The sequence below is a fragment of the Triticum dicoccoides genome, chromosome 4B (assembly GCF_002162155.2).
Source record: "Triticum dicoccoides isolate Atlit2015 ecotype Zavitan chromosome 4B, WEW_v2.0, whole genome shotgun sequence".
In the NCBI taxonomy this organism is placed as follows: Eukaryota; Viridiplantae; Streptophyta; class Magnoliopsida; order Poales; family Poaceae; genus Triticum; species Triticum dicoccoides.
Window position 1 is genome coordinate 437,283,320 of NC_041387.1, and position 8,690 is coordinate 437,292,009.

Genomic DNA, 8,690 nt, shown 5'->3' on the forward strand with positions numbered 1-8,690 from the left:
ATATGATGTTTTGTTCAGAAGCTTATGGATGTAAACATGGTTGATGATGTGACATGATGTATCAATAGCTTCAGGCCAGAACTTTCTAGGTGTCTTGTACTCATCGAGCATTGTTCGAGCCATCTCAATGAGAGTTCTGTTCTTGCGCTCAACGATGCCATTTTGCTGAGGTGTGTATGGAGCAGAGAACTCATGAGTGATTCCCATTGTATCCAGATAAAGATCAAGACCGGTGTTCTTGAATTTAGTGCCATTGTCACTTCTTATATGCTTGATCTTCACGCCATAATTGTTCATTGCTCGATTTGTGAAGCGTCTGAAGACATCTTGCACTTCAGTCTTGTAGAGAATTATATGCACCCATGTGTATCTTGAGTAGTCATCAACAATGAAGAAGCCATAGAGACAAGCAGTTGTTGTGAGGGTGGAGTAGTGAGTAGGTCCAAATAAGTCCATGTGTAACAGCTCGAAGGGTTGAGATGTTGTCATGATTGTCTTCGAGGGGTGCTTTGCCCTAGTCATCTTTCCAGCTTCGCAGGCACCACACAAATGATCCTTCTTGAACTTTACATCCTCGATGCCTATGACATGCTTCTTCTTGACGAGTGAGTGTAAGTTCCTCATGCCAGCATGCCCCAGCCTTCGATGCCAGAGCCAGCATTCTAAAGCTTTTGTGAGAAGACATACGGCAAGCTGTAGACCTACTGAGAAATCTACCATGTATAGATCATCTTTTCGATACCCTTCAAAGACTAGAGACTTGTCAGATTCCATTAGTACAAGGCAGCGATATTTTCCGAATAGCACAATCATGTTCAAGTCACAAAGCATTGAGACAGACATTAAGTTGAAACCAAGGGATTAAACAAGCATCACTTTATCCATGTGTTGATCCTTTGAGATTACAACTCTACCTAGACCCAATACCTTGCCTTTACAAGTGTCAGCAAATGTGATGTGACTCTTGTCGGATGGACGTAAGGTTGAGTCCATGAGAAGACTTCGATCACCAGTCATATGATTTGTGCATCCACTGTCCATAATCCATTCTAAAGCTTTTGGTGACATGCCCTACAATGCAGTTAGGAGGATAGGCTTCACAAAGAGTGTTGTGAAGCATAGGCATTTGACACATACAAGGATTGTCACAGCTTAGATCAAAGTTAGGACACATAGTATGACTGGTAAGCGATTCAGATGTGAAGTATATAGTAAGACATTTTATCATGCGTCCTTAATGTGTTTTAGGTCCCCAGCAATAGCATCGGACGCCATTGATTACAGGCTGGAGACCTTTCTCTGCAAAAGAAAGTTAATTCTTCTTCGTCACCCACATCTTCAGGGGTGGCTTAGAAGCAATGAGTCTAAGTGCAGCATCTGAGAATTTTGGCTTTGGAGCCCTAGCAAATAGCCTTGGAGGTGATGAATGATACTCATATGAATAAGCAGAAAAGTTCTTAGTTCTATGAACATAGCGGTTTGAAGACACACGCTCATATTCATGAGTCTGAGTATGATTTCCCTGCAAAACATTGGCGTTAGGGTGACTCGGGTGAGTCATGTATCTGTATGAGGCCTTTGGGCCATATGAAGCCATAGGTCTGGGGTTTGCCTTCTTCCTTGGTGGTGTCATGACAACATTCACGAAAAGATTCTCAATGTACTGCTTAGGTACCCAGATCTTCTTCATAGGTGGTCCATTCCTGCAGTTAGTACCAATATACCTGGAAAACACTTCACCATTCTGATTCTTGAACAGCTTATAGTTTGCATCAAAGGATTCATCAATGATAATAGTATTAGCACAGGTAAAGCCAGATAAAGTGGATGGATCTACTGAAGGTTCCTTTGCAGCAACCCATGTGGTTTTGGGGTACTGCTCAGGCTTCCAGTATGAGCCATCAACATTCATTTTCCTCTCGAACCCAACACCCTCTTTCCTAGGGTTTCGGTTCAGAATCTGCTTTTTGAGGACATCGCAGAGTGTCTGATGTCCCTTCAAACTTTTGTACATCCTTGTTTCAAGCAATGTCTTCAACCTAGCATTTTCATCAGCAATAGTAGTGGTATCCTCCGCAGAGGGGTTAGTTGCCACTTCAGTAGTTGAAGACAATGAAACAGTAGCAGCAGTGGAACATTCAGCAACAGATGTAGCGTTATCACGCTCAATGCATTTTAGACATGGTGGTTCAAATCCATCCTGAGCAGAACTGATCTGTTGAGTGTGAAGTGACTCATTCTTTTTTTGAAGATCTTCATGAGCCGCTCTCAATTTCTCAAGCTCTTGTTTCCTTTGAAGATAATCATAGGAGAGCCTTTCATAAGTAGTTGAGAGCGTTTCATGACGACTTTCAAGTTCTTGGTACTTAGCATGAAGATTTTTTATGTCTTCAACTAAGGACTGTGAACGTGTCATTTCCGCGTCCAACAGGTCATCGCTTTTGTCTAACAGTTTTTGTGTATGTTCCATAGCCTTTTGTTGTTCAGTTGCAATTTTAGCAAGTGTTTTGTAGCTAGGTTTGGATTCACAATCAGAGTCATCTTCACTTGATGTTTGAAAGTAAGCATCACGTGATTTTACCTTGGCACCACGTGCCATGAAGCAGTAGGTGGGAGTAGGATCGTCTTCGTCATCAGCTTCAGTGTTGGTGTGGAAGTCATTGTCTTCAGTGTTGAAGATGGACTTGGCAACATAGGCTGTGGCTAGAGCCAGACTTGCAACGCCAGGGTCGGACTCCTCTCCAGACTCCACCTCCGCCTCCTCAGAAGTGGACTCCTCCTCTGAATCCATTTCCTTGCCAACAAAGGCACGAGCCTTGCCAGATGAGCTCTTCTTGTGTGATGAAGACTTGGAAGAAGACTTAGAAGAAGACTTTGAGGATTTCTTCTTCTTCTTGTCATCAGAATCATATTCCTTGCTCTTCTTCTTCTTCTTCTCATTGTCCCACTGTGGACACTCAGATATGTAGTGACCAGGTTTCTTGCACTTGTGGCAGGTTCTCTTCTTGTGGTCATGGGTGGAAGCTTCATCATTCCTTGAGCTGGATCGTGAAGACTTTCTAAAGCCTTTCTTCTTAGTGAATTTCTGGAACTTCTTCACAATCATAGCAAGTTCCTTTCCAATGTCTTCGGGATCATCAAAACTGCAGTCAGATTCTTCTTCAGATGAGGAAACAACTTTTGCCTTTAATGCACGAGTTCGGCCATAGTTGGGACCATAGATATCTCTTTTCTCAGAAAGCTGGAACTCATGTGTGTTGAGCCTCTCAAGTATATCAGACGGATCGAGTGTCTTGAAGTCAGGACGTTCTTGTATCATGAGGGCAAGGGTGTCAAAGGAGCTGTCAAGTGATCTTAGTAGTGTCTTGACGATTTCATGCTTGGTAATCTCAGTTGCGCCAAGAGCTTGAAGCTCATTTGTGATGTCAGTGAGGCGATCGAATGTGAGCTGGACATTTTCATTATCGTTTCTCTTGAAGCGGTTGAAGAGGTTGCGAAGAACACTGATCCTTTGATCTCTCTGGGTTGAGACGCCTTCGTTGACCTTGGATAGCCAGTCCCAGACTAGCTTCGATGTTTCCAGAGCACTCACACGGCCATACTGTCCTTTGGTCAGATGTCCACAGATAATGTTCTTGGCAGTAGAGTCCAGTTGAATGAACTTCTTGACATCAGCAGGGGTGACACCTTCACCAGTTTTGGGAACGCCGTTCTTGACAACATACCAAAGATCGACATCAATGGCTTCAAGGTGCATACGCATCTTATTCTTCCAGTAGGGATATTCAATTCCATCGAAAACGGGGCAAGCAGCGGAGATTTTGATTATCCCTGCAGTCGACATAGCTGAAACTCCAGGTGGTTAAACCGAATCACACAGAACAAGGGAGTACCTTGCTCTGATACCAATTGAAAGTGCTAGTATCGACTAGAGGGGGGGTGAATAGGCGATTTTTATGAAAGTCTTCAAAACTTGGAAGTTTCGAAGACAAACAACAGAAATGACCTAGTTGATATGCAGCGGAAGATAAACTACCATAAGCAAACCATAGTCAAGTATGCAATGATGTGAAAGTACATGACTAATAGCAGCTAAGTAGTAAGGATCAGGATGGAAGATAGTATGAAGCCAATCAACAGTAGTAGTCAAGCAATGAAGTCAAACAGATACACAGATAGGCAATGACTTCACGAAGACAAACTTAATTAAAGGAAGGAAGAGGATAGAACAAGTCACTTGTTGAAGACACAGGATTTGTTGGACCAGTTCCAGTTGCTGTGACAACTGTACGTCTGGTTAGGGAGGCTGAGATTCAACTCAGAAGACCGCGTCTTCACCTTATTCCCCTTGAGGTAAGGACACACAGTCCTCGCCCAATCACTCTGGTAAGTCTTCAAGGTAGACTTCCAAACCTTCACAGACTTCGTTCACCGGCAATCCACAATGACTCTTGGATGCTCAGAACGCGACGCCTAACCGGCTGGAGGATACACAGTCCTCAAGTGTAATAAGTCTTCAGGTCACACAGACAGAAAGACTTCAGTGATGCCTAACACTCTTTGGCTTTGGGTGTTTGGGCTTGGTCCTCGCAAGGATTTCTCTCTCTCAAAGGCTTCGAGGTGGGTTGCTCTCAAACGACAAAAGCCGTGCACTAACTCTGAGCAGCCACCAATTTATGGTGTAGGGGGTGGGCTATTTATAGCCACTGGGCAACCCGACCTGATATGTCCGAAATGACCCTGGGTCACTAAGGAACTGACACGTGTTCCAACGGTCAGATTTCAAACACACACGGCAACTTTACTTGGGCTACAAGCAAAGCTGACTTATCCAGCTCAGGATAAGATTTGCTCTCATTGTCTTCGCTCGAAGACATAGGATTTGGGTTGAGCATCACTTCAGTCATTCTGACTTAGTTCACTTGGACCCCACTTAACAGTACGGTGGTTCCTATGACTCAACAAAGAAGAAAAGGAAACAGCGAAACAACACAGTCTTCGTGCTCCATAGTCTTCACTCAATGTCTTCTCATGTCATAGTCTTCAATATGAATATCTTCACATACCACCATTGTCTTCACTGTCTTCATACATTTTTAGGGGTCATCTCCGGTAGGTAAACCGAATCAATGAGGGACAGTACCTGCATTATCCTGCAATTCTCACAAACGCATTAGTCCCTCAACCAACTTTGTCATCAATACTCCAAAACCAACTAGGGGTGGCACTAGATGCACTTACAGGGCCCCACATGTGAGTGCCTGGGCTGCCCAATTAGCACAGTTGACCGGGGTCAACCCAGTCAACTGGGCGAGGGGGGCCATTGTCAGCAACCCAGGGTGGGCCCCGGGCCAAGAAATGTTGGTTGCGGTCGGTGTCTAGCCGTTGGCAACGCCAGAACGCGGCGGAAGCCTCGGGCCTCGTCGAAAATCGCCCATGGTGAGCCAAATCGAGCGCGCCAGGTGTCGTTCGAACAAGCGGAGTGAGCCGCATCTATCTATGGCAGTGGCGTCGGCTGGGGTGGTCGGGTTCGACGGCGGCGAGCTCACGAGCGAACGCCGGAGTTCGGTCACAGGCAAAAATCATGGTGTGGCGCGCAAACGTGCAAATGAAGCGGCTAGGGAGGTTCTACGCGATGCGCCGAAGCCAGTGGGTGCACGCACGTGAACAAAAGGTCACCAGAGATGTGCCGTCGACGAGCTCGTGCGGTGGTGACTTCAGCCTCGAGTGGGACATGGCGTAGGGGCGAATGGGACGATGCAGAGAGAGGGAAAGGGAGCAGAGGCTCACCGGGAGCCTACAGGTGTGCAAACCTTGGCTCGAGGGAGGCTCGAGGCGGCGAATCGACGGCGACGGCGGCAGTGCCCGAGGAGGAAGAAGCAGTCAGGGAAGGCGTTGCAGTGGTCCCTGACTCCAACTCGAGGTGGCAGGCGGCGTAGCGGACAACGACTGAGCTCTACGGCATGACGGTGAGGCGAAACGCGGTCGGTGGCCGCAGTGGTGCGAGGTGAACGGTGACATGGCGCTCGGGCGAGGCGAATCTGTCGAGGAGAGGGCGAGGGGTGGAAGAGGAGGCGTCTGTGGGAGGAGTGAGGCCAGGGGGCAGAGGAGGCAGGGCATCCTTATCCCCTACGGTGGAGCCGGTGAGGGGGTCCGGGGGCGACAGGCGGGCGCACGCCCTGTGTGGCCCCATTGTAGCGAGGTGGGGGACAACCGGGGGGCTGCTGGGTTGGCCCTCTCCCTGTGGCCTAAGGCCCAGGGCGGGGGTTTTCTTTTTCTTTTTCCTTTTTCTTTTATTTATTTCTATTTTGTTTTTATTTTCAACAGTATTTATGTTTTATAAAATATGAAACTTGCACCATAATTATCATTGCAATTTCGGAAGTTTGGGCATTTATTTAAAACAATTTGGATTTCTTATGATTTTAAAAGCAATTAAAATATTTTTTGTCCCATGTTTTAATTATTTTAGGGCATTTAAATACTTTATAAAATATTGCTTTCACCATGACAATTATCCAGTGATTATTTGCCACTGCATGAACTTTTTAGTTTTCATATTTGTGAATTTCTTAATTTCACTTATAATTTGAATTTGATTTCAAAGTGGAATTTGAAATGAGATATGGATCAAAGATGAACAAGACTAATTAATCAAAGTAGCTTAGCTTAATGATAATCACCGTAGCTCATTACATAGGGGTGTTACAATAGAGCCTTTCGTTCCTCCTAAGAATTTAGACAAGTCATCTCAGATTGTTAGGATCCAAGTGGCGCCTTCGGCTCCGCCTATTAACCATCTTTTGTTTGCAGATGATAGCATGTTGTTCTTCAAAGCTAACGGTGTCGAGGCAATTAAGTGTCAAACCTGCTAGAGACATACTACAATGCTTCGGGGTAGAGGATAAATCAGAGTAAATCGTTTATCTCTTTTTTTGTAAGGGGTGCCCGGTTGTCATCATACAAGAAATTAAGGACTTACTACAAGTTCCCAATGAATCATTGAATGACAAGTACCTAGGTATGCCCTCTGACATAGGTACTTCCAAATATGGGGCCTTTAGATGTCTGAAGGACATATTGTGGAGCACGGTAAATAGGTGGATTGAGAAAACAATATCATCAACATGAAAAGAAGTGTTAGTCAATTTTGTAGCACAAGCGGTCTCAATGTATTACATGTCTTGTTTTAAGCTCCCTAGGGGCATGTGCGAGCACCTTAATAAGCTTATTCAACACTCTTTGTGGGGCAGCAAAGATGGTAAATGCAAGCCAAACTGGGTTTCATGGGAGGCAATGACCCAACAAAATTTGTGGGTGGCCTTTGTTTTTTAGATTTTGAGCTATTCAATCTTGCTTTACTGGCAAGACAGTCATGGCGCATTTTACAAACTCCTCATTCCCTTTGTGCAAGAATGTTTAAGGCAATTTATTTCCCACGTTCATCAAATATCACTGTTAAGTTGGATTCTCACCCCTCTGGCTGAGCGCGACACCCTAAAGGCCTCAACCTGGACTCGAGGTCCTACGACGGCAGCCGTCCCTACTACATGTCCTACGACGGCCTGGAGGCCAATGAGCACATGGGATGATTATTCTGCGATGTCGACGCCCCATCAGGAAGCTCTCTAGGTGTTGGACCTCGCGTGCTAGTACATGGTGCTGCCTTCATGTTGTCCTGCCTTGTCTCTCGATACTCCGCCTCAAGTGCTCGTTGACGTCAATGAAAAGTCGCCACGATTTAATCTATGCCACAAACCGAGTCTTTTGGATATGATTTTGTCCGTGCGAGAAAATATATGATTTCTCTTTGATTCGATTGAGATATGTCAGAGAAGGAACGTGGAGGAAAAGGAAAGTTTTGATTTAACAATTGTGATTTGGGAAAGTTTTGATTCGGTTGAGATTGGTGAGCAGAGAAAGGATGCTTGGAAAAAACCAATAACTCATGTATCACATAAAAACCAATAAGGAGGATGAGGGGGAAAACCAACACGGAGGGGCCGACGTACCAACATACAATCACCAACACCTTTGATAGTAGGGCGATTGATTTAACAGTTGTGATTTTAGAAAGTTTCAATTCGCTTGAGATTGGTATAAGGAGAGAAAGGATGCTTGAAAAAGAAATAACTCACGGATAATACAAACCAATAGGAAGGATAAGTGGAAAACCAATCAGGGAGAAGGGGGCGTACCAATATACAATCACCAACTCCCTTTAATAGTATGGCAAGGAAAGTTTTGATTTAGAAGTTGTGATTTTGAAAGTTTTGATTCAGTTGAGATAGGTGAGGAGAGAAAGGATGCTTGAAAAAAACAAAACTCAGAGACCAGATTAAAAACCAATAGGGAGGACGAGGGGAAAAAACAACGGGCAGTGGGTGTCGTACCAACATACTCCCTCCGTTCAAGAATATAAGCTGTATAGTGCAAGTCAACCATTTGAAAGTTTGACCAAAGATTATATGATCGATCAAATGATATAAATTTCATATTGTGGATATTAATATATTTTTCTGAAAACTTGGTCAAACTTGCACTCGTTTGACTTTTGGAAAAACAAATACACATATATATAAGGTAGCGGAAGGAGTATTTAATAGTAAAAGATTTACAAACAGAGCTATTCCTATTCTACAAGGCCTGGTAATTTTGAAGTTTCCGCACAACCAAAACATATAAAGGCT